The sequence below is a fragment of the Dermochelys coriacea genome, chromosome 1 (assembly GCF_009764565.3).
Source record: "Dermochelys coriacea isolate rDerCor1 chromosome 1, rDerCor1.pri.v4, whole genome shotgun sequence".
NCBI lineage: Eukaryota > Metazoa > Chordata > Testudines > Dermochelyidae > Dermochelys > Dermochelys coriacea.
Genome location: NC_050068.2, coordinates 264,696,427 through 264,721,878, shown reverse-complemented (window position 1 = coordinate 264,721,878; position 25,452 = coordinate 264,696,427). Strand labels below are relative to the sequence as shown.

The following is a 25,452-nucleotide window of genomic DNA, read 5'->3' as shown; positions in this document are numbered from 1 at the left end:
AAAAGAAAAACTATGATTCAGCAGGTGGTGTCAGGTCTCAAAGTCAAGAAGGTATGTTTGTGTATTGGATTTGGTTATTTCTACAGAACCCCAAGACAAACACCACTCCTTCATCCTATTTAATCTGTAACTAATTACTGTGTCTTCTGATGGATATTGACTGGTCATTTATGTAATATAGTTCCCCTTGAACTCTGTGAAAAACAAATTCAACAGAAACCATAGAGAATGGCCAAGTCTCGCTAAAGGCTGAATTGTAAATGTGGACTGCACAGCCATTCAACAAAGCAAGGGGACATAACCCTCCCTGCCTCCACACCCCATCCCACACACTCCTCTGTACAACCATGCAGGACCTATCTGAGTCTGGGCAAAGGGGTGGGTGTGGGGAGCAGGGGCTGTCTGAAACTCCATTTCTCCCCTCCACTAACAAGTGAGTGCTGAGGGGGCCTAGGCAGAGCCATGACTCCCCCCACCATTCCCAACATGCCCCAGCTGGGAGAACTGGCTGCAGAGGAAATGGCGAGTATGTTGTGTCTGGCAAGGGCCTGACAAGTATGCTCCCTATGCCTCTAACCCTGTGTGAAACAGGAGATCAGGAGGAAAGGTGACTCAGAGCAGTGTCTTTGAGTTATAGTGACTTCCTGGGGTGGTGCAGCTCTGTGCTTTCCCTTCCACAGGACTCAGAGTAAACTCATCATCTCATGTTATCCTAGAGAAGATTCATTAATTCAGGACTCATTTTAAGACATTCTCATAGTATCTTCTAATCATGAAAGATTTGCTGTGCACTTTGGTGAAGCACCCTGTTGTTGCATTTCAGCTATTCCTGGTTGTCAGAATGGTTTCCTGCAGCTGTGGGCAGCCAGATGTAAATTAGAGCCCCCTTTAGACTGCTCTAACTTACATCAGGGGTTGACCTGGCTCCTGGCTTGCTTCAGAATTGGGGAGCCACAGAGGTGGCATACCACCACCATTTTTCTTCCATACCAAGTCAGCTCCCAGCTCAGCTCAGCTCAGCCAGAGCCAAGAATCTGGGACTACATTTACTGGGGGGAAGGAGGCGGTCTTAGATAAAATTAGATAAATAAATATACATAGACCGAGGTACAGTGGCAGAGCTGTATAGTGACTAGAGACTGGAATAGGAAGTGTCCTACAGCTGAGCCTTTAGGAGCAAATTTTGCGTGGACAAAGCTGGCATAGTGCATTACTTCAAATGCACTATGTCCGGCTGTTACCAGCCCTCTCAATCCCTCCATTTTCAGAAGCCCTAGATTTAGTTCCTTTTTTTTTTTTTCAAAAACAAGACAATTCTAAAAGTTTAAAACAGATAAGAAAAAAAAAATCTGAGTGTGTTACTGGCAGCGTTTCTGTATTGTTCACATTTATGATCATTTACAATTTCAGTTTATAACTATACAATCATAGAAATGTAGGTCTGGAAGGGACCTTGAGAAGTCATCAAGTCCCGCCCTCTGTGCTGACGCATGACCAAGTAAATCGAGACCATCCCTGAGAGGCGTCTATCCAACCTATTCTAAAAACCTCCAGTGATGGGGATTCCAAAACCTCCCTCAGAAGCCTATTCCATAGCTTAACTACCATTACAGTCAGAAAGTTCTTCCTACTATCTAACCGCAATCTCCCTTGCTGCAGATAAAGCCCATTATTACTTCCTTCAGTGGACAAGGAGGACAATTGATCACAGTTCTCTTTATAACACCTCTTAACAGATTAGAGGACTGCTATCACATTCCTCCTTCAATCTTCTTTTTTCATGACTAAAGATACCCAATTTTTTTAACCTTTCCTAAAAGTCAGGTTTTCTAAATATTTTATCATTTTTGTTGCTCTCCTCTGTGTAGTATTTGGGAATGGCTGCTTATGAGGTGTGGCTCCTTTAAGAAATAAGGGAATGGAGCTGGAGGAAGGAGCAGAGGGGCCCTGATGGGGGTCATGTGGAAGAGAAACCTAGAGGAGGTGCCAATAAGACCCTTGGAATAAAGTTTGTTCTTGTTTGCATTTAAACCTGTGTGGTCTTCAAGTTAAAGCAATATCACACTCTGGACTCTCTCCAATTTCTCCACATCTTTTCTCAAGTGTGGCACCCAGAATGGGACACAGTATCCCAACTGAGGCCTCACCAGTGCCCTGTGGAACAGGACAGTTACCATCCACCCATGTCTTACATACAACACTCCTGTTAATATAACCCAGAATGATGTTTTCCTTTTTCACAACTGCATCATACTGTTGACTCCTATTCAATTTGTAATCCACTATAAGCCCCAGATCCTTTTCGGCATTACTACCACTTAGTCACTTAGTCCCCATGTTGTACTTGGGCATTTGATTTTTCCTTCCTAAATCTAGTACTTGGCACTTGTGTTTATTTAATTTCAGTATGTTGAATTCAGACCTATTCTACAATTTTCAGAACTCATTTGGGAATTCTAACTGTGTCCTCCGAAGTGTTTGCAACCTTCCCAGCTTGGTATCATCTGCAAATTTTATAAGCATACTCTCCACTCCATTATCCAAGTCATTGATGAAAATATTGAACAGTACCAGACCCAGGACTGAGCCCTGCAGGACCTCACTAGATATGATCTTCTAGTCTGACAGCAAACTATTGATACACTTTGAGTATGGGCTTTCAACCAGTTGTGCACCCACCTTATAATAATTTCATGTAGACCACATTTCCCTAGTTTGTTTATGAGAATTTAATGTAGGATTGTGCCAAAGCCTTACTAAAATTCAGATATATCACATTTACTGTTTCCCTCCATCCACCATGCCAATAACCTTGTAAAAGAACGATATTAGATTGGTTTGGCATGATTTGTTCTTGACAAATCCATGCTGGCTATTTCTCATATTCCTGTTATCCTCTAGGGGCTTGTTTAATCATTTGTTCCAATATGTTCCCAGGTATCGAAGTTAGGCTGACTGGTCTATAATTCCCCTGGTCCTCTTTGTTCCCTTATTTAAAGAGAGGTACTATACTTGCCCTTCTCCAATCTTCGGGAACCTCACCCATCCTCTGTGAGTTCTTGAAGATAACTGCTAACGGTTCTGAGATTGCTTCAGGTAGTTCCTAACGTACCCTAGGATGAATTTTATCAGGCCCTGCTCACTTGAAGATAGCCAACTTATCTACGTATTCTGTAACCTGTTCCTTCCCCTTTGTTTTTAATATTAATTGTGTTGAGTATCTGTCACCATTAACCTTCTAAGTGAAGACTGAAGCAAAATAGGCATTAAACATCTCGGCCTTCCTGATGTCCTCAATCATTATCTCTTTTTTTCCTCTTAAGTAGAGGACCTATACTTTCCATCATCTTTCCCTTGCTCCTAATGTATTTAAAGAAGTTCTTCTTATTACTTTTTATATCTATTGCTAGGGGTACCTTATTTTATGCCTGAACAATGCTGATTTTGTCCCAACATGTGTGTGTTAGTCTTTTGTACTCCTCAATAATTCATCCATGTTTCCACTTTCTGTAGGATTCTTTCTTGATTTCCAGGTCATTACAATGGAGCCATATTAGCCTCTTCCAATCTTTCCTTTGCATCAGGGTAGTTTGCAATTGTGCATTTGATATGGTCTCTTTGGGAAACATCCAGCTCTCCTGAACTCCTTTTTCCCTTAGAGTTTCTTCCCATGGGACCTTGCCTACCAGCTCTCTGAGTTTTTATAGTCTGCTTTTCTGAAGTCCATTGTTCTTATTCTGCTGCCCTCACTCCTTCCTTTCCTTACAATCATGAAAAGTGTCATTTCATGATCTCTTTCACCCAAATTGCCTTCCACCTTCAGATTTGCTACCCATTTCTTCCTGTTGATCTGAATCAAATCTAAAATGACTGTCTCCCTAGTTACTTCTTCCACTTTCTGAAGCAAAAAGTTGTCCCCAATATACTCCAATAACTTATTGGAATGGGTGGGTCATGAAACAGCTTCACTTTGAGACTTTACAGACTTGGCACCGATTCTGCCATGTGTTATGTGTAGGCATAGCCCTGAAGACAGTGGCAGATGAGACAATGGGCTGACAGGGCCTGTGCCCTGGAGCCCCAGCCAGTTGGGGTGCCCTTCCCCCACCGGTGGTCTGTCGCGGGGTGCCGGAAGCCCATAGTCCTGGCAGAAGTGCCGGTCAGGGAAGCCCCTGTGCCCCGACCCCGCTCCTTGGCAGAAGTGCCAAGGTAGTGGGGGAAGTCCCAAAACCCGGACCCTGATGCGACCCTGGGACCGGAGGAGCTCTGGCTCCCTGCTGTAGCCCCAGGGCCCTGATAGCAGGGACAGAGCTTCTCTGGGCTTGGGGCCACAGAGGGGGAGGGGTGGTGGTGGAGGGGACAGAAAGGAGCAAACGGTTGCAGGGCCGCAGTGGGGGCGGGGGGGGAAGAATGGGGTGGGACCATGGGTGGAAGGCTTGGGAAGGGGCCCCCCAATTGCTCTGGCCCATTGCCCCATGAAACCTTAATCTGCCTCTGCCTGCAGAGCCATGTTGAATTCAGCGGGACTCTGCATGGACAGGGAATTCTGACTTTATGCAGTTCCTCTCTCATTATTGATCTTTCTTCCCACTTTCTCAGTCAGAGGACCTTTAAATATTTGTTTTGCCACATAAGACTCATTGGTCACAATTCTGATTGGAGGATATTGGTACTCAGATGAGTTTAATCCCCTCAGAATCTTTCCATCTCCCACAATACGGGAGTTGTCCAATTTTCAAATAGGGTATTTAAATAGAAATTGAACATTTTGTTTGCAAATACAGTGAAAAGGCCACTATACAACCATGTTAAGTAGCCTTTCCCTACTGCTTATGCTTAGCCCTGAAGGGACTGTCTGCAGATGAAGATAAGTGCTAGTTAAAGATTATTCTTTACTTTTATTTCCCCTTTCCTCATCATCTGATCATTTTATTGAGAAGGATTCCTATTAGCAGGCCAAGTCCACCACTGCCAAAAGCAGCTACAGAACCAGTGTGTTGACCCACTCACATCAACCATGAATCTGTCCCACTGAGCACTCTTTCATGCCAACTGTTTTTTCCATTGATCATTGACAGATTTGATCATAATCCTGTAAGACACTCTTAGCTCCCAAATGCAGACAATGGGATGCACTCCCCTACCAACAAGACCTTCTCCTATCTAAAATGTTTCCCTGAAAAGAGTTTTGCAATGTTGCCAGCTATTCTTTCAGATGTTAGGCCCTCTCTGCCAGTGCAAACGGGGTTTGTCATTTGAAACTTTAAGATCACCTGCAGTAAGACAGGGTATTCCTGATGGTATAGCAGATGACAGAACGAGGAGTAATGGTCTAGCAGATGACAGAACGAGGAGTAATGGTCTTAGCAGATGACAGAACGAGGAGTAATGGTCTCAAGTTGCAATGGGGGAGGTTTAGATTGGATATTAGGAAAAACTTTTTCACTAAGAGGGTGGTGAAACACTGGAATGCGTTACCTAGGGAGGTGGTAGAATCTCCTTCCTTAGAGGTTTTTAAGGTCAGGCTTGACAAAGCCCTGGCTAGGATGATTTAACTGGGACTTGGTCCTGCTTTGAGCAGGGGGTTGGACTAGATGACCTTCTGGGGTCCCTTCCAACCCTGATATTCTATGATTCTATGATTCTATGATTATTTCCTGCAGTTCCTAATGTGGCACTTGAAGGTGTAGCATCCCAGTCCAGCACCTTTAACGAATATGGACACCCTGGCAATGCCATTGATGCGTCCCCATCCAGTGATTACATGCAAGGAAAATGCAGCCACACTGGCTTAGATATTAATCCGTGGTGGACAGTGGATCTGAGAGCAAGGTTTGAAGTGTTCAGCATAAAAATCATCAATCGAGGCGACTGTTGTGAAGAGCGGATAAACGGGGCTGAAATCCGAATTGGGAATTCGCTGAGGAGAGATGGCACAACCAATCCCAGGTATGGCCTGATGGTCTCAATGAAACTGCTAGAGCGCATAGGAGAGAATGGAGTGGAAATTATTAGAACAGACCTCAAATGGTTTTGTTGTTCGTAATGGTTTTAACGAAGCTATTCACTGTTCCCATTGGTCAGCACAAGTATCTCCATTCATACAACTTGTGTGTCGGTCTCTCTGTTTTTAACATGTTTTAAAATTGTTTCAGTCAAACATGTTGTAGATGGAGTTTTAGAGGCTAAAAGCATTTTCCTCATCTCTCTTGCCATTAATTATGTGATCACCTTTCTGTTCTCTTAAGACCCTTGATGCTGCACTGGGAGTGAACAGCACAAACCCCAGCATTCATGCCGAGTCCCACTGGTGGCAATGGTACTGTGTGTGAGCACAGAGGTCCATGCTAGTGGCTCCCAAAGCAAGACTGGGCCCTTACTTAGTCTTTCACAGTTTCTTTGTTGGAACCACTTTCCCATGGGACACTGACTAAAGGAATCTACAATATCGATTTAAAGACAGTTGCACATTTACAATGATTCAGTATCAGACTCTGCCAGTCTTCAGAGTGTTACCTGGAGACTACTAGGGGAGTGAGGTATGATGCAATGTGAACAAAGGTGGCAGTATTTGGCACTACAGATCCTCATGTCAATCTTATAGATTCAACCCCATCTATAGCACTGCTAAAGCAGCACTAGAGTAAATAGTTTGCTTGTGTTCTGCTCAAATAATGATTCATTATTTAACAAATAACTGAGGGAAAATGAGATGATGATTACATTTTTATATTTTTTTGAATTATGGCGACACTTTGTATTCTTTATTCTTTTTTCCCTCTGTGATCCAAATTGTTGTTGTTAAAGGATAATAATAATTACTATTAATCTGGTTCATTTCAAGATGTGCCATAATCGACTCCATGGGCCTTGGGGAAACACGCTCATTTGACTGTAAAGGAATGCAAGGGTGGTACGTGACTGTGACCATCCCAGGCAGAGAAAAATACCTCACATTGTGTGAAGTCCAAGTGTTTGGTCTACCAGTAAATTCTTCTGGTGAGTAGGATATCATCTCAGTGGAACGCACTGCCTTGTGTTCAGATACATGGCTGCCATTTGCTGGAGAGAATCGGATCTACATAGGTGTATGTATATGCACCACCGCTTTCTGATCACAGGAATTAAATATACTCAAGTGTGTGGTGTATTGGACACACACCAGCAATGTTCAATTTATGTCACTCAAAAGAGGAGAGACTTCTGGGGAAAAGCCTTTTCTGCTGCAAAAAGAGTTTTGATGAGGTTTGTGAATGAAGTCTCCAATTTGACTGTGACCACTGAGGTGGTAAACATAGTTTGTGAGATGCCTGGAACTGTGTAAACAACTGGTATGAATGTTTTCTTACATTTTTAAAGAATAGTTTGCCTCTTTTTCTTTCTCTGTTTCCTTCCAACTTTTTCCTTGCCTTTCTTTGTTTTATGTACCTTATTCTTGGGTTTTAGTTTGGTGTCTACTTTGGGGAATTTTTGTTTGTTTAATATTCTTTCACCCCCGTCTTTACATCCCCTAAAAGGGACAGTCGACTCGATCTTTTGTTAACATACTCCTTTTAAAATACAGTACTCTAGTTTCTGAAAGACAACCGTTTATTACTTTTTATTTTTTTCTGCTTCCCTGTGGATGTTTACAGATGTTTTAGAAGTTTTTCCAGAAAGGGAGAAACTGACTAACTGAATCTATAAAGGAACTCTGAAATTAACTATACACAAAATGCTGTCAAATGTATAAGGGGCCTGTGCTTACTGTCACTGAAGTCAGTGACAAAACTCTCCTCGACTTAAATAGTGCTAGACCAAGCCCAGTGTAAACAAACTCGAGGGGACTTGGGGTGGGTAGGGGGACAGATAATTTTAGGTGTTTCTTGTTACTAAAGTAACACACAAAATTTCAGACAAATATGTCAATTTTCAAGTTGTTGATGTCCATTTAACAAAGAAACTAAACTTGGGCGTATAGTTTTTCCAGCATAAAAACTCCTGGCAAAATGACCTTGGAAACTTAAATGCTAAAATGGTGCTAACAATCCTGAAACTGTTTTTGTCTCCTAAGGGATTTTCAAAGAAGCCAGGGGACAGAATTCTAGTGGGCTTTGGATGACTCACTGCCTTGGGCTCTTTTGAAAATTCCAGAGTAAAGAACATTACTAGCATTTTGAATTGCCTGGCATTGTTACTGAATGAAGATAGTTTGTGGGTTTAAAAATTTAGCTGGGTTTGCTGGTCCTCTTGTCACCTGTGAGAGCTGCTGGCTAGGCTGACAGTCAATAGGAAGAGGCATCACGTGGAGCCAGGCTGGGTCTGCGCTAACCTTGAACAAACGGTGTGTCTACGCTGAAGCTAGAAGGTATAAATTCCAGCTTGAGGAGACACATCCACACCAGGCCTTATTGAGCTAGTGTGCTAAAAAGAGAAGTGTAGCCATGGTCATAAAAGCACAGGAAGGGCTAGCAGCCTCAAGTATGAACCTATGGTCTTGGATGGAATTTCACAGCTAGCATCGGAAGGTTGATTGTTTGGTTGGTTTGTCCAGGGCTCTCTGATTCCTTCTGACCAGAGATAGACTGACTCAAATTGAAAAGTTCAGATATTCAATCTGAAAATGGATGTGTCACACAAATCTGATTAGTGAACACATTCAAAAGGGTTCTTTTTTCATTCCACATTGGAATGAAAACAAATTAAGAGACCTCAAAAGTTACTGCAAAATGGAATTGTCATCCTCTGGACAGCAGTAGTTTATTTCACTCAGAATGGAAACTGAATGTTTTGTTTAGTTTTGCTTTCATTTTCATTCTTACCTCATGCTCAGTGAAACTCTGGACCAAAAATCCTCAGTGAAGGTAAGTTGGAATCTTATAAGTGAGATGAAATATGATGTGACAGGCAACAAGCCTGGTTCAATTTCCGTTGCTTCACATCGATTTTTTTAGCTAAATGTCCCCAGAACAAGAAGTAATTCTATTGGGGAAAAAGGAGAACCATCAAACCCAGTTCCGTCTTCTCCCTTTGCCTCCATGGTGGACCCTCTAATCTTGATTTCATCTTTAACCATGATCTTTCCTTCTCTTTTCTCACATCTTCCTTGGACTGTAAATCAGCCTTTTGTCACCTCCAGAACTTTGCCCATATATGACACTGGCTTGATTTCACCTTTGATAAAATCTTCATCCGGCTATGCCTTCAACACTTCTCACTCTATGAATTTTGCAACTTTTTTTGGATCTTAACAGTTAAAGAAAGAAAGAACCAGTTAGATAATATTCTATCTTCCTGCCACAGCGATAATATAATAATTAGCATTTATCTAGTGCCTTCCATCTTCAAAGGTCTATGTGTAGATTAAATATATATATGTATTATTATTAACAGACATAGCCACTCAGTATAGAATTTATTAGATATTAAAGGGATGCCATCAACTTGAGATCCAGTCGATTTCAAATCATGAATTAAAAATAACTAGATTTTACAATCTAATTTTCTTATTTTTAAAATGTTTTTCTCTCCCTTCTTTTTGTGTGTAGAGGAAATGGCCTGATTGTACAGAGGAGCATGAAATTCATGGTATTGTTACCCCTTTTGATCCAAGTGGTTAGCCAATATTTAGAATTTCATGTGTTGCTGACATTAGGAAGATAAATTGATTATGGAGTCAGGTATTTTCTTGGAGCAATCATGTTTATTTACAAGCAATGTCCACAAAGTCCTGTTTCCCAGAACACAGTAGGAATTAAATAGCAGGAGGCAGTTGCCTTGCTCTCGGTTCCAAACCTGTTTCCAGCCAGCACTTCTGCCCAAAAAGTTCTCCCTATAGGCTTTCTCTCAGGGCCTTGTTAGATGTGCTCCACTTGCTGTCTCTTTGGCTTTCTGCTTCTGCTGCCTTCTCTGCCTGCTTCTGCTTCTGGCTGCTTCTGCCCACAGACAAGCACACTTCCACCAAACAACAGCCAGCCAGCTGCATTGACATTCAGTCACCAGTGAAACCCCTCCAACCACATAGCTCAACTTCTGACCAGCCTTGCATGTGTTCTGTGGTTTGGTCAGTGGTCCCTCTTGTTTCAGTTATCTTACTCCAAAAAGTAGCTTAACTGCTAACTTTATCCCAGATGAAAGGCAGCTATCAGACCCACCAGTGTTAACCAGGTTCCACCCATCCTCTAGCCTAATAATATACAAAGTGTGTCAAATGCACAAAGTAGAGAAAGGGAAGTATAGAAAACAAAGAATATTCTTTCCTGTAGTCTCTTGCAGTGCAAGTAATCTGAAGGGGGACGCGTGGGGGATGGGGCCGGGGGCAGAAGGAGGGGCCGAGGGAGACACCTGGCCCCAAACATTTCTGGAGCCGGGCCCCGGGGTAGGAATATTCCTGGTGCCCAGGCACCACAGACCCATAGGACTCGCTGCCCATGCCCTGGACTCTCTCGTTCCTCTCCCTAAGATACTTGAGTGTGTAACTTTTTTAATGGGTGATCTCATCAAAGTCAAGCCACCACAGAACACGTCAATTTATTGCGTCACTTATTGCGACTGAGCATGATCACACAACCCTCCCCGGTGTGACTCCCCATTTGGCAATAATTACCCAAACCACTCTAACGTTCAGCACAAGTACTGTGAAGGCAAGTGAATGAAATCTCACACTGAAGAATGAATTTCATTCTCTTCAACTGTTATCACACACTTGGTTTGAAAGATGGACACATGTTTGTGGAAGATTCTTTATTACTTTTGCCTAAGCTACATCCTGTCTTCTTTCCTGATCCTATTCTGACTCAAACCCATTCATTCCTCACAGAGAGTCAAGTGATGAGAGAATTACAGGTTTCAGAGTAGCAGCCGTGTTAGTCTGTATTCGCAAAAAGAAAAGGAGTACTTGTGGCACCTTAGAGACTAACAAATTTATTAGAGCATAAGCTTTCGTGAGCTACAGCTCACTTCATCGGAATTACAGTTGCTGTAGGATGGTGTGATTATAACTAGCTATGATTTCTGTCCTAGGTCTCCTTAAAAAGCCTTTATTTTCCCAGAGGAAACAAACACTAGCTATGTTGTCCTGTCCCCAGATCTGCCTATGAGTCTTGGAGCATTCACACTTTGCATGAAGGTGGCCTCAGAGTTGCCAGCCAATCAGGAAATCATTCTTTTCGCCTACCACACCAAGGACTATGATCAACTTAACGTGTGGCAAGAGTTTAACGGCGCCTTCAGCTTCTACCTGAGTGGTCCTGGGGTGCACTTCACTCTCCCAACACTCAACGCCTTTGGGAATCATATGTGTGTGACCTGGGACTCCAGATCTGGTTTCACAGCCTTTTGGGTAAATGGTAAAAGGAGTGTAAGAAAAGTGTTGAGACCAGAGCATAGAATCCAACCACAGGGCATTGTCATGTTGGGGCAAGATCCGGACTCTTTCTTTGGCAGCTTTCAGAAAGCCCAAAGCTTTGTGGGAGAAATGAGCAACCTTTATATGTGAGACCATGTCTTATCACCCTCCATTATCGAGGATGTTTACCTCGACCATTCATTTCTCAATGGAAATATTTTTGATTGGCAATCATTATCATATAAGTGTACGGGAAATGTGATCATGGAGTGATGTGGTTTGTAATGTGAACAAAGAGGTTTCTGATGTTCTAATGTTTCATTTCTCCTACATATGCACAAAAATAAAACAGAACAAGAAACAGAGTTCAAAACTCTAAAAATGTGTGGGTGTTTTTTTACAAGATAGAAATTAGAGCTGGCAAAGCCCTTATAGGCAGACTAGTCCCATGCCCACACATGTTAATGCCACACTTGTATTTAACGTATTATCTCCAGACTCCTTGAGACCAAAGATGCTATGCAGATTTGTGGTGCAAAGATTTGCAACCACCTTTACTGGTAGCACTTTAGTTCTAGCTAACTGGATATGCAAAGGTCATGGGGGGTGGGAATATCTGGTCTGTCAATCATGACACAGTAACCAGCTCCATTAGCTGAGTTCCCAGTGCCTACCATGTGACCTCCTATTCAGGTCAGATTGTCACTACAACGAGGCTAACAACCTCACAAATCTATGATCCCTGGCACTGGCACAGAACCGGGCAATCCAGATGTGGGAGATCCTGCTTGGTGGGGCTCCCCACACCAGGGATGTGCTGCTTGGTTCTGTGTCACTTTCCCATACATACACCCATGACCTTCTGCCACGTAGCTTGCTGCAAGAGAAAAATACCAAACGACTAGCCCTCAAGTTGCCAGACCCTAGCTTAACCAAGTAATTGGGAGCTCCTCCAAGAGCTGCTTGACGGAGAATAAAAAGTATTGGAAAACTCCTGTAAAATCCCTTAAATAACCGAATTGATCAGTCCTCCAAGGAAGGCATAAAATATGCATCCTTGTTGTGGGGAACCCTCCATGCTAGACTAAATTGTGGTGGGGAACACCCTAGCAAAACTATCCTTCCTGGCTCTGGCAAGCAGTCAGTTACTCCTAAGGGTTCTGTGCTTATCTCTATTAGATTGCTGCCTCTGGCTCCCATCTGGCCACCAAAATGAGTGAGGGAGAGTGGAAGTGTTACAGCCAGGCTCATGCAAAAGATAATAATCAGTCATCCTCTCTGCCTGTTTTATAGTTGGCAGAGGAATAGCTGGCCATTTAAGGTACTAGCCAATCAACCTCCCCCTGCTACTTGCCCTGTGTTTTACCCTGGGCCTCTATGCCTTTGTCTTCTCTAGGAAAAACAAACAGGGGTGGGGGATGGCGGTTTCAATCCAGTTAGCTCAACTGAAAACTCCATTTAGCACCAACACAGACACAGTTAAAACCTTTAGTGCCACGCCTGCCCAAGTGTAAGCAGGGGAATAGTCCCGCTATTGTGGGGAACTTTCCTGGCTTCTGCACTACCCCGGTGAAGTGGGCTAGCGAAAGGATCTGAGTCCTCACTCCCATTTCCTTTACCCAGTGGCCTCCCTGCCCTTGAGGACTCTCCTTCCACTCCCCTGTCTGGCAGAGTCCCCATAACCCCAACAAGGCTGGACCCAGGATTCCTTTGGGGGGCTTGACCCCCAACCCTGCTGCAGTCACCTAGGACAGGGGCTAGGGTGTCCCCACTCTGGGGTACTCTCTCTGCACTGGGCACTTCTCTGACCCACTGACTATTACATACAATTGGAAGCAAATGCAAGTTATTTAATCAACAATTAATTTTAAAAAGAATAAGGGGAAATGGGAAAGGTTAAAGGAAACGCATCAACCCACTCTGTGGCAGGGAACATCACAAAGAGTGTCTCTGGAATGTCAGGGCAGTTCACAGCCTGTTCCTTGTAAGTACCAGGCCTTCTTCTCAGGCCCTGGCTGTGCTGCAGGGATGCTGTGGGTTGGACACTTGCTCTGGTGGTGGCCACAGGCTCTAGGTAGCAAGGCCCTTCTTCCCAGCGTTGTCCCCACCCTGTCGGGGTTACCAATCTCCCTTCAAGTCTGGCCTGCAGAGCCTCCTGCCTGAGGCATCTCTCTGTGCTGGGCCCACTGCCCAGGGTCCCCCCTTGCTCTCCCCAGCTGCTCACGACACCCAGCTCTGGACTGCTCCAGCCCCAGCTCCAGCTCCGGACTGCTCCAGCCCCAGCTCCAGCTCCACTCTGTCTTAGCTCCAGCTCCACTCTGCCTCAGCATGGCTGCTGCTCTGTCTCCAGCTCCCTGGGCTGCTTCTCTGGCCCCTCTGGCTCTGGTTGCTGCAGCTCTGCTCCCAGGGCAAGTCTGCGCTCTCTGGGTTGTGCCTCTGGCTTTGGGGCTTCAGCTCTGCTCCCAGGACAGGGTCTGCTCTCTCTGGATCTGGCCCAGCTCTGCTCCCCAGCTCAGCTTGGGCCCCTGCTCTCTCCTTAGCTCAGCCCTACTCTGTCTGACCCAGGCAATTCCAGCTCACACGGAGGATGGGACCTCTCTGGCCTCCTGACTCCCTGATTAGCCTGCCCGCCCTGTCATTCAGGCTGACTTGGAGCATTGGCCTCTCCCCATTGCTCCTGGGGACTATCAGTCTCAGGGTCCTGATTCCCCATCGACCCTTCCCCTTTGAGTACTGAGAGCTAGCAACCAAAACACCCCCACTGAATGTTAGTAAGGGGGCAACAGTCGCCTTACACAAGGCTTGCAGTTTGAGGGGGAGCAATGCCACCCCTTGCCCTCCTAACTATGCCCATGTTAAAAAGTGGGGGGCATGGCTCTCTGGCCCCACAGTTTCTGGCACCACACCGGTGCCCACCCCCACTTCTATATTCTATAAAGGTTCTGGTGCTCTTGGGTCATGAATTTTCCTGGAGATTAGTACACATCACACTGGCCTTTAGCACTCCTTTCCAGCATATTCATTACGAAGCACCATTGACAGCAACAGTAACATATACTTATACTCTCAGTTACCGTGCAACTGGTATCATGGACTTCCAGGTTTCATTCTCCACCATTTCCAGAGCAAATATACTTAATTTACAAGTAAAAACACTATCCTCTCTCCCACCCCAAATTTCCAAAACTTCAAACTCAACCTGGGATCTGAGAATCAATCTGGACTCTTCCTTTCTTTCACATCATCACCAATTATAAAGGGTCAGCCAGAAAATTAGCCCATTTTTTAATTTTTATGACCCCATAGCAATCCCTCAATGGCACCTGGGAAACCACAGTGCAATCTACAGAACTTGGCAGTTAAGGAGTAAAAATTTGTAAAAGAAACCTGGTTTTAGTCATTAAATTAATGACTTGATTCAAAAAGGGGCAAATCACCTGAGTAAGTGTCATGTTAATACATATACTTTCAGGGCAGAACTGCATTTTAATGCATTTGGCAGGCTGCCATGGCTCCAAACAGGGGTCCAATGTCACGCTGCCACCAACAGTAGTAACTAGACTGGCAATCATCTTGTGAGAGGAGGAGAGAATATTGCCTTCAAATACAATCCTAGACTGCAGATGTAAAAATGCTATAGTGTGATGTTTACTGCAGTCCCTGGTGCTCCTACCTCAAGGTCTGCAGCTTCATCTCAATCCTGATTTGAAGCAACCTGTGCACAAGTGACAGAATATTAAATCCATCTCATAATCATCATTGACTCATGGAGTCTTTTTGCAATTGTGGGGCAATGCTGCCATTACATGGCCATTCTAATTTAAACAACAATAATTTAAACTGTTCCTTTTCCATAAGATCTAACCCTATTTAACAACAAAACCTATTGTGCATTGACCATTTGAAAGATGATACTGAAGCACATAAGAAAAAGCTTGAATCCTGTGCCTATTATGGGAAACTCAGAATTTCCTGTTCTTTCTTTTTCTAGTTCCCAACAGAGGACAGAATCCTATTTGAGACAGTGACACCAACTTAGGTAGATGCTAAATTGTAGTGTCTCTCCTTCTATGTACTTTTCTCAATCATCAAGATGTCCCCTTACCACTTGATTGTTGTTATAACTACTGCTGTACACTGGACTTGATAGTTCTAGAATTTTATTTTTCTCCTACAGTCGGCCTCAAATAACTTCCACAAGAGACCTTTTAACCATATTTTCTGATTGAACTCACTAGTGTTTTCTTTTTTAGGTCTCAGGGCACTGCCTTGGTGGTGTGAAAGGATCCCTCCAGGCTGCAGCCTGGGACTCTGGGACCACTGTGCTCCCTTAATTCTCTTCAGCCTGGGCTGTCTCTCACAATGCCTTGCTAGTGACCAGCAGCAAACCCCTCCAGGCACTCTGATTGCTCAGCACAACAGCATGTGGAGCCCCACACACAGCTAGATGTCATGAGTGCTCCCGGAGCCACTCATCACTCACACAGAGAAAGGCACCAGCCAAATCCTGCCCCCAGCTCCCAGCACTGTACCTCAGGAATATTCCGGCTAATTTATTAATTGGTTTACCACTTCAACAATGGAAAGGGGACATACACCAGCCTTTGTCAAACCCGAGCTTATTTGCCCCCACACTTCATACCAACTCACTGGTAAAGATAAACAAGTAAACAAATGTATTGACTATAAAAGATAGATTTTGAGTGATATTAAGTGATAGGCAAAAAGTCAGAGTTAGTTACCAAAAAAAATAAAATATAAGTACGCAGTCTAAACTCTCAACCCTATTAGACTCAGCAGCAACTAGATTAAGCAGTTTTTCTCACCCCATTGGATACTGCAGTCCTTAATATATACGTTTGTTCCTTAAACCTGGGCCAATCTCCTCTGTTGGAGTCTTGTATTCTTCTCAGTATCTTGGTTGCTTGCAGTATAGGTGCAGGTAGGAGAAAGGCCTAGTATGTGTCCACTCTATCTGTTTTATACCCTCAGTCCATGTCCTTCAAAACACAAGTCCAGGCATGTCTGGGGGGCACTGCTGAGTCTCTCCAAGCAAGGTTGAGCAATTCCTCTGGTGTGGCCTCATGTGGGTGAGTAATTGCATTGAAGCTTCCTTGCTGGACAATGGCTGTTGATGGGTTGTTTCACACCCCACCCAGGAGTTGGTTATTTTCCTTTCTGTTCCCTCTGGAGAGCTAATATCTGGCTGATTTCCCACTTTACAGCATGTTTGAGTGACAACCATACAACACAATTCTCATAACTTCACATGCATTAATGATATACATATATGGACAGAGAAATGACTTTCAGCAGATTGTAACCTTTCCCCTGATACCTTACAAGATATGCTTTAGATGTAATATCACAATTACATACAGATGAGGAATATGGAAGGTTATGGGGTGCTCCCCCAAGGTACAGAACTTCACACTTGGGTTTTCCCAACTGATCAAACAACAGTTTTGCTGTAATATCTCCAAAGCAGCCCTTGATTCTCCTGGCATTTACACTCTCCACCAGGCTAGCCTCTGAGTTATTGGGTGAATGGGAAATCATTCTCTTCTCCTACTGTACTGAAGATGGCAAACTCAGTGTCTGGTGAGAATCAGATGGCAACTTTAACTTGCATATGAGCAAAGAGAAGGTGATGTTTGCCCTTCTAGAACTCCTCTTCTTTGGAAATCACACGTGCGTGACCTTGGAATCCAAATATGAACTCACAGCCTTCTGGGTAAATGAAAAAAGTTGTGTCAGAAAAGCGTACCGTGTAGGGCACAGTGGTGGCACTGTGATGCTGAGGCATGGTATGGACCCTTTTACCAGAACTGTTAAGCAAAACTGAAGTTTTGTGCTGGAAATCACTGACCTCTGTATGTGGGATTATGTCTTGAAAGCTAGCAATATCCAAAATGTTTTCTGGGGGCATTGTTTTCCTAAGAGAAATATTTTTGATTGGAAGTATTTGTCGTATAAGATTACAGGCAATGTGATGGTGTTGCCAAAGTAATAACTAGAGTGCCAGGTGTGCTAACAGCATGGCAGTGTTTTATTATTCTTTTTCTCCTGCACATACAGAGAAAATGGAAAGCTGTAACAAATAACCTAACCAAGCTGTGGGGTGAGAGGGCATGACTGCTCCTATTTAGACAAGAGAAAATTTATGGGGAATCTGAGGCATTGCCTACACAGCACCATGTGTTGTAATGTGGTTTCTGTTATTGATTATCCAGTTCAGCCCTATTCAGACTGAAGAATAGGCCATTTTGGTGATTTCCCAGCCATGCAACAACCCCTTGAGAACATTCAGCTGGAACAACATCACCAAAATAGTTATATATTAAGTTATACATAAGTCTATATATCCATTTTTTTTTTGTAAAAGTGAATCCAGGGCTTGTGAAATTTGACAGATTGACATAGATTGTCCAATCCGATAGATGAAACTGAATCACCCTTGAAGCCAGCTGAACTGGCCAGGCAGCAGATAACCAATGTATTCAGCTTTACACCACTCTTTCTCATCTTCCCCCACATAGGATGCATAGCCAGAGGGTTGCAATGCTCCAGCAACTACTATGGTGATGAGCACCGTATAAGAACCTACATAGACTAGAATAGCTAGCCTCAATTTCTGGAATGGCCCCTTATGGGCCATTGGAATCAATGCTATTTAAAGCAGCCCTGGGGCTCCTCTAAATTTTTCCTTTGGACCAAACTGGTGCCAAGCAGCCCGAGTTCCCTATGTATCAGAGAACTACCAAGTTGGTTTACAGTTATGTCTGCATTCCCCTGAGCTACACTGGGTATCAAACTTATCTGGACGATTGACCTAGTAATAGTATCTCTCCTTATTTCCAATTAATTATTTTTAACTGAATTCTACATGCTTCTCTTCTCACCCTTCCCCAGATGCGTAGCCCTATTCCAGCCTAGCTTCAATATTCCATAGTTAGCTGGTCTGTTTAAAATTTTATTTTGTGTCCCCATCTACACTGTGCCGTACCTGAGTTAGGAAACTTGGTTTGGCTGTCCAGTGTAGATGATGCCAGACCATGTCAGAACTGTAAGAACTATATTCTAGGTTCTCAGTATACAGAGACCTAGGCCACAAAAGTATTTTTAATCCCAGTTTAATCCCAGTCTAATGATGTTCACACTGCCGATCTTAAAAAGGATTTAAAGAGAGTCATCCTAGGCTATGTCTACCGTGGTAAGTCGATCTATGCTGTGCAACTCCAGCTATGTGAATAACGTAGCTGGAGTCGATATACCTTATGTCAAGTTACCGCGGGGTCTACACCGCGGGGGGTCAACAGGAGAAACTCTCCCGTTGACTTACCTTACTCTTCTTGTCAGGGGTAGAGTACAGGGATCGACTGGAGAGCAATCTGCTGTTGATTTGGCGGGTTTTCACTAGACTCACTAAATCAACCACCAGTGGATCGATCTCAGAGCATCGATCCCAGCTGTAGTGTAGATGTACACTACATAGATGTTACACTACTGTAGATGTTAAACTGAGTTTAAAGTATGTTTTAAGCCTGTTCAGGTGACAGAATTTGTTTCACTGCTGCTGTGGCTTTAGTTAAGGACAGAAATCAACTCAAACAACAACATTCAGATCCAGCACTGAACTGTGAACTCCCATGGCATTTGGAGGTGTTTGGATCCAAGGTTTGGGTTCAGGCCCATCTCTTGCTAAGAACCCAAATTGCAACAAGCAAAAATGCCAAGTGTTTAAAGTAAAAGTAAATGTGAAAACATCCCAACTGTCTCTAAAGCACTGCTGAGCACCATGAACAAGCTAGATGGGATATAGAGCGGTTTTCCTTTTAAGTTCAGCCACTTGTAATTCTTACTGAATTTCTGTTGCTGTCAAGAAATTATAGTGGAGCCCTCTGGTGGCTATTTTGTCAACTGTAAATTCTTCAGCTGGCCCTGCTTTCACTGAATAGTGTCTTGCCTTAAAGTTAAGATTTAGGTGAATATTTTCCATGTTGGGTGCCCTGATTTTCAGAAATGCTGAGCACCCACAACTCCCAATGAAGTTAACAGAATGATTCCAGATTTACACTGTTATAACTGAAATCAGCTTTGGACCAATATCTTTATATAACTGATTTGTTCTTTTCCAGAGGTGCCTGCTCCATAAATTAAACCTAAATCATTGTGTCATAGATGGCATGGTTTACTGGAAATGTTAGTGACCCAGAGTACACAATCATTCAGTGGCCTGTATATTTCTAGCACTGTCTTTGAACGGCAATTTTCATTCCTTACATAAAACTTGAACCAAAATCAAGAAGGAAATTAACCATCCATTCTAATTCCATTAGTATCTACGTGTCAAGAAGTGCTTTCAGGATAGCAGACCTCTCAAGTTGCATTTGGGTCCTAAAAAGCCATTTCACCCAAGTGCTTGTTTCCCCAGTTTGTAGGCAAACAGATGACGGGGTGCTTTGCTTTGTTTTAATTTCCTAATTTGGCTGTTTTCCCTATGAGGTATTGTGGATAATATACAATAGGACAGAGTAGAAACAAAGCCAAGAGCCATTGCAGGCGTTGAGGTGTGGCTGATCTGTACAGAGATGATCTGACCACCTTGCACTCCCTCACTTCTGGTGAAGCCTGATGTTGTATGGAAGAGGCGGGGCAGGGGCGGGGACTCATGGAAGGGGTAGAGTAGGGGCAGGGGCAGAGTGGGGGTCAAGCACCCACAGCAAGAGGGGATGTCGGTGCCTGGGTCTATGCTAAGTATTATCTAGACCATCCCTGACAGGTGATTGTCTAACCTGCTCTTAAAAATCTCCAATAATGGAGATTCCACAACCTCCCTAGGCAACTTACTCCAGTGCTTAACCACCCTGACAGTTAGGAAGTTTTTCCTAATGTCCAACCTAAACCTCCCTTGCTACAATTTAAGCCCACTGCTTCTTGTCCTAGCCTCAGAGGTTAAGAACAACAATTTTTCCCCCTCCTCCTTGTAACAACTTTTTATGTACTTGAAAACTGTTATCATGTCTCCTCTCAGTCTTCTCTTCTTCAGACTAAACAAGCCCAATTCTTTCAATCTTCCCTCATAGGTCATGTTTTCTAGACCTTTAATAATTTTTGTTGCTCTTCTCTGGACTTTCTCCACTTTGTCCACATCTTTCCTGAAATGCGGCACCCAGAACTGGACACAATACTACAGTAGAGACCTAATCAGCACAGAGTAGAGTGGAAGACTTACTCCTCATGTCTTGCTTACAACACTCCTGCTAATACATCCCAGAATGATATTCGCTTTTTTTTCAACAGTGTTACACTATTGACTCATATTTAGCTTGTGGTCCACTATGACCCCCAGATCTCTTTCCTCAGTACTCCTTCTTAGGCAGTCATTTCCCATTTTGTATGTGTGCAACTGATTGCTCCTTCCTAAGTGGAATACTTTGCATTTATCCTTATTGAATTTCATCCCATTTACTTCAGACCATTTCTCCAGTTTGTCCAGATCATTTTGAATTATAATCCTATCCTCCAAAGCACTTGCAACCCCTTTCAGTTTGGTATCGTCCTCAAACTTTATAAGTGTAGTCTCTATGCCATTATCTAAATCATTGATGAAGATATTGAACAGAACCGGACACAGAACTGATCCCTGCAGGACCCCACTCATTATGCCCTTCCAGCATGACTGTGAACCACTGATAACTACTTTCTGGGAACGGTATCAGAGTGGTAGCCATGTTAGTCTGTATCAGCAAAATGAATGAGGAGTACTTGTGGCACCTTAGAGACTAACAAATGTATTTGAGAATAAGCGTTCATGGGCTAAAACCCACTTCATCAGATGCATGTGGTGGAAAATACAGTAGGAAGATATAGATATACACAGAGAACATGAAAAAATGGGTGTTGCCATACCAACTATAACGAGAGTAATCAGTTAAAGTGAGCTATTATCAGCAGGACAAAAAAAAAAGTTTTGTAGTGATAATCAGGATGGCCCATTTCCAACAGTTGACAAGAAGATGTGAGTAACAGTAGGGGGGAAAAATAAGCATGGGGAAATAGTTTTACTTTGTGTAATGACCCATCCACTCCCAGTCTTTATTCAAGCTAATTTAATGGTGTCCAGTTTGCAAATTAATTCCAATTCAGCAGTTTCGCTTTGGAGTCCGTTTTTGAAGGTTTTTTGTTGTAGTATTGTGACTTTTAGGTCTGTAATCGAGTGACCAGGGAGTCAACTGTTGGACATGGGCCATCCTGATTATCAGTAGAATAGTTTTTTCCAAAAACTTGTTGGATTATTTTCCAACAGATGTCTGAGGAGTAGAAGTTCCCCATCACCACCCAGTTCTGTGCTTTGGATGATTTTATTAATTGTTTAAAAAAAGCATCATCCACCTCTTCTTCCTGGTTAGGTGGTCTGTAGTAGACCCCTGCCAGAACATCACCCTTGTTTTTTACCCCTTTTATCCTTACCCAGAGACTTTCAACAAGTCTGTCTCCTATTTCCATCTCAACCTCAGTCCAAGTACATACATTTTTAATATACAAGGCAAAGCCTCCTCCCTAGGTTCCCTGACTGTCCTTCCTGAGCCAATATACCAATATTCCAGTCAGGTGTATTATCTGTAATGCCAACTATGTCATAGTTGTATTTATTTACTAGCATTTCGAGTTTTTCCTGCTTATTCCCCATACTTCCCGCATTACTATACAGACACATAAGATACTGATTTGACTCCCGCCCCTCAGTTCTATCTTATCTCTCCTGCTATAACAGCCCATGCTCCCTCCAAATTCCAACCCTTCTCCCAGGTCTCCATGTTTTTGACTTACCTGTGAGCTTTGGTCACTTGCCCCTTTCGAACCTAATTTAAAGCTAATGCGGTTTTGGGATGCATCAGGAGAGGTATTTCCAGTAGGGATAAGGAGGTTTTAATACCATTATACAAGGCACTGGTGAGACCTCACCTGGAATACTGTGTGCAGTTCTGGTCTCCCTGTTTAAAAAGGATGAATTCAAATTGGAACAGGTACAGAGAAGGGCTACTAGGATGATTCAAGGAATGGAAAATTTGTCTTATGAAAGGAGACTCAAGGAGCTTGGCTTGTTTAGCCTAACTAAAAGAAGGTTGAGGGGAGATATGATTGCTCTCTATAAATATATCAGAGGGATAAATACCAGAAAGAGAGAGGAATTATTTCAGCTCAGCACCAATGTGGACACAAGAACAAATGGATATAAACTGGCCACCAGGAAGTTTAGACTTGAAATTAGACGAAGGTTTCTAACCATCAGAGGAGTGAAGTTTGGAATAGCCTTCCAAGGGAAGCAGTGGGGGCAAAAGATCTATCTGGCTTTAAGATTCTACTCGATAAGTTTATGGAGGAGATGGTATGATGGGATACTGTGATTTTGGTAATTAATTGATCTTTAAATATTCGTGGTAAATAGGCCTAATGCCCTGTGATGGGATATTCGATGGATGGGATCTGAGTTACCCAGGAAAGAATTTTCTGTAGTATCTGGCTGGTGAATCTTGCCCATATGCTCATGGTTTAGCTGATCACTATATTTGGGGTCGGGAAGGAATTTTTCTCCAGGGCAGACTGGAAGAGGCCCTGGAGGTTTTTCGCCTTCCTCTGTAGCAGGGGGCATGGGTCACTTGAGGGAGGATTCTCTGCTCCTTGAAGTCTTTAAACCATGATTTGAGGACTTCAATAGCTCAGACATAGGTGAGGTTTTTCGTAGGAGTGGGTGGGTAAGATTCTGTGGCCGGTGTTGTGCAGGAGGTTGGACTAGATGATCAGAATGGTCCCTTCTGACCTTAGTATCTATGAAAGCCCTCCTCACTAGGTTAGCCAGTCTGTATTCAGATATGCTCTTCCCCTTCCTCGATAGGTGGACCCCCTCTCTCCTTCTTCCCAGAACAGCATCTTGTGGTCAAGGAAGCCGAAGCCCTCCTGGCAACACCATCCTAGCAGCCAGGCATTCACCTCCAGGATGCATCTGTCTCTGCCTGGGCCCCTACCCTTGACCAGAAGGATCAAAGAGAATACCACCTGAGCTCCCAACTCCTTCACCCTTACTCCCAGAGCCCTGTAGTCACTTCTGATCTGCTGAGAGTCATACCTCACAGTATCATTAGTGCCCACATGGATGAGTAGCATGGAGTAGTAGTCAGAGGGCCGGATGATCCTTGACAATCCCTCTGTAATATGGGCTCCTGGCAGGCAGCATAACTCCCGGGATGCCATGTCAGGGCAACAGATGGGTGCCTCCATCCCCCTCAGAAGAGAGTCATCAACCACCACTACCCAATGTTTCCTCCTGGGAGTAGTGGCTGAGATACTCCCAGCCTTGGGGGTACATGGCTTCTCCCCTTCAACCTTTGGGGGTGATTCCTCATCGCTCATTGCTGGGGCAGCATAACAGTTTTCCATCACCATGGTGGGTGGGTTGGGAGTAGGGCGGAGCACTGCCTGCTGCCAGAAGTAACCAGCAGCCAGTGTCCTCCCTGTGACAAAGCCATAGCCTCTTTCCTCAGTGGTGTGACAGCAGTTCTCTGTAGCTGGATAGCTTTCTCGGCCTTGGATGTCTCCATATGAATACTCTCAAGGAATTCCTTGGGGCACAGATGCTCCTCAGCCTAGCCACTTCCTCCTGTAGCTCTCCCACCTGCTTCCTGAGAGATTCCACCAGCAGGCACCTTTCACACTGGATGGTCCCCCCAGCCTGGCTTTCTGTGAGTGAGAAATTTGTCTCTGCAAATCCACACCAGGATCTGGGTAGAGGCATCCATGGTTAGGTTGTCTGTCTGGATACAGGTGCAGGTGGAGGAGACAGGAGCTGCTGTTTGGCACTGCCGATGCGGCCCTTCCTAACCATAGTGATTATATTACGTCTCCCTCCCACAAACTCCTTCTCAAACTGCCCTGTTTGAGGTCCCCTGTTTGCTAGCTCCCCTTGGTCGCTGAGTCTATGTCTTTTAAGGTCTTCTCTCCTAGGTCTGCCCTACCCCCTCGTTAATCATACAGGGGGACGGTGATCCTGCTTCTTACCTCTGGAGTAACTTTTCTACAAACTGAAACTCTGAACAAAGGACTGAAGACCCATCCAAGCTGTGGATGTGTTCCAGAGGAACTTTCAAACCAGCAAACTCACCAACACTGCTAAGAATCTGATATATGAACTTTGAAGTCTCTGTATGTATCTGATTGCTTTACTATTTAACAGCTCTCTTTTTGTTCTTTCTTTGTTTTTTATAATAAACCTTTAGTTTTAGATACTAAAGGTTTGGCTAGCAGTGTGATATTTTGGGTAAGATCCAAACTAATATTGGCCTGGTAATGTGGCTGACCCTTTGGCAGAGTTTTAAATAACTTCTCACTGTACTGGACTCATGTGCTGACTGGGAGTCAGAGTACTGAAATGCAGTAAAGGGGGTGGTGTGATTTTCTTTCTTCAGCTTCTTGATAACCAGTGTGGGGGATCAGGAGCACAGTTTGTGACTGGTTGTCAAGTCTAACTTCAGTGTTAACCACCAGTTTTGGGAGAATCTGCTCTCCTTTTTGCAGCCTGGCCTGATCTTGGTATTTTCAGTGCAGGTTAACCCAGGCATCCCGGGTCACACCTCATCCCCCTGTGCCAAGGCAGGGTAGCCTCAGGACTGCTCTATCTTATATTGGGCTGAAAACATCCACCAGAGACCATAGCTGGGAATCAGTGGTAGGGAAAGGCTGTCCTGGCCATGCCCATTTTTCCCTCTTAGGCTGGCAGAAGGCAGTGCACATGGCTGAAGAGCTGCTATAATAGCTCTAGGCTCCTGAAGGATTGCCTTACACTAGGGTGAGTGTGCCCTGGGCCAGATACCACCAGCCTTAAAGCCAGATTCTGCCAGCAGTGCAGCACAATGTGACCACAGTGTACTAGGGAATCTGACCCTAGGTTTCAGATGCATTTGTGCCAGATTAACCCTCGTGTTACCAAAAGAAAACTAAAAGGGAGACATTTAAGGACCCCTGCTTTCAAAACAAGTTTGGTTTCCCCAAATTAGGGTCTATCACCTATAGTTGCAGTAAAACAGAATACTTAAACCATTTAGAAGGGTGAATTAAGAAAGGATTTA

The 25,452-nt window shown here is 43.9% G+C and overlaps 1 long non-coding RNA gene and 1 pseudogene across 1 annotated transcript; one reads left to right on the top strand and one right to left on the bottom strand.

Annotated features, from left to right (window-relative positions):
* The first annotated feature begins 486 nt into the window (after window positions 1–486).
* LOC119857935 overlaps window positions 487–25,452 on the top strand; it is a 72,576-nt pseudogene continuing 47,610 nt past the window's right edge.
* Window positions 9,746–24,627, bottom strand: LOC122455544. Its single transcript, XR_006273789.1, has 3 exons — window positions 24,398–24,627; window positions 12,430–12,432; window positions 9,746–9,755 (listed from the first exon to the last, which is right to left on the bottom strand). It is a non-coding gene; the product is annotated as an uncharacterized LOC122455544 (long non-coding RNA).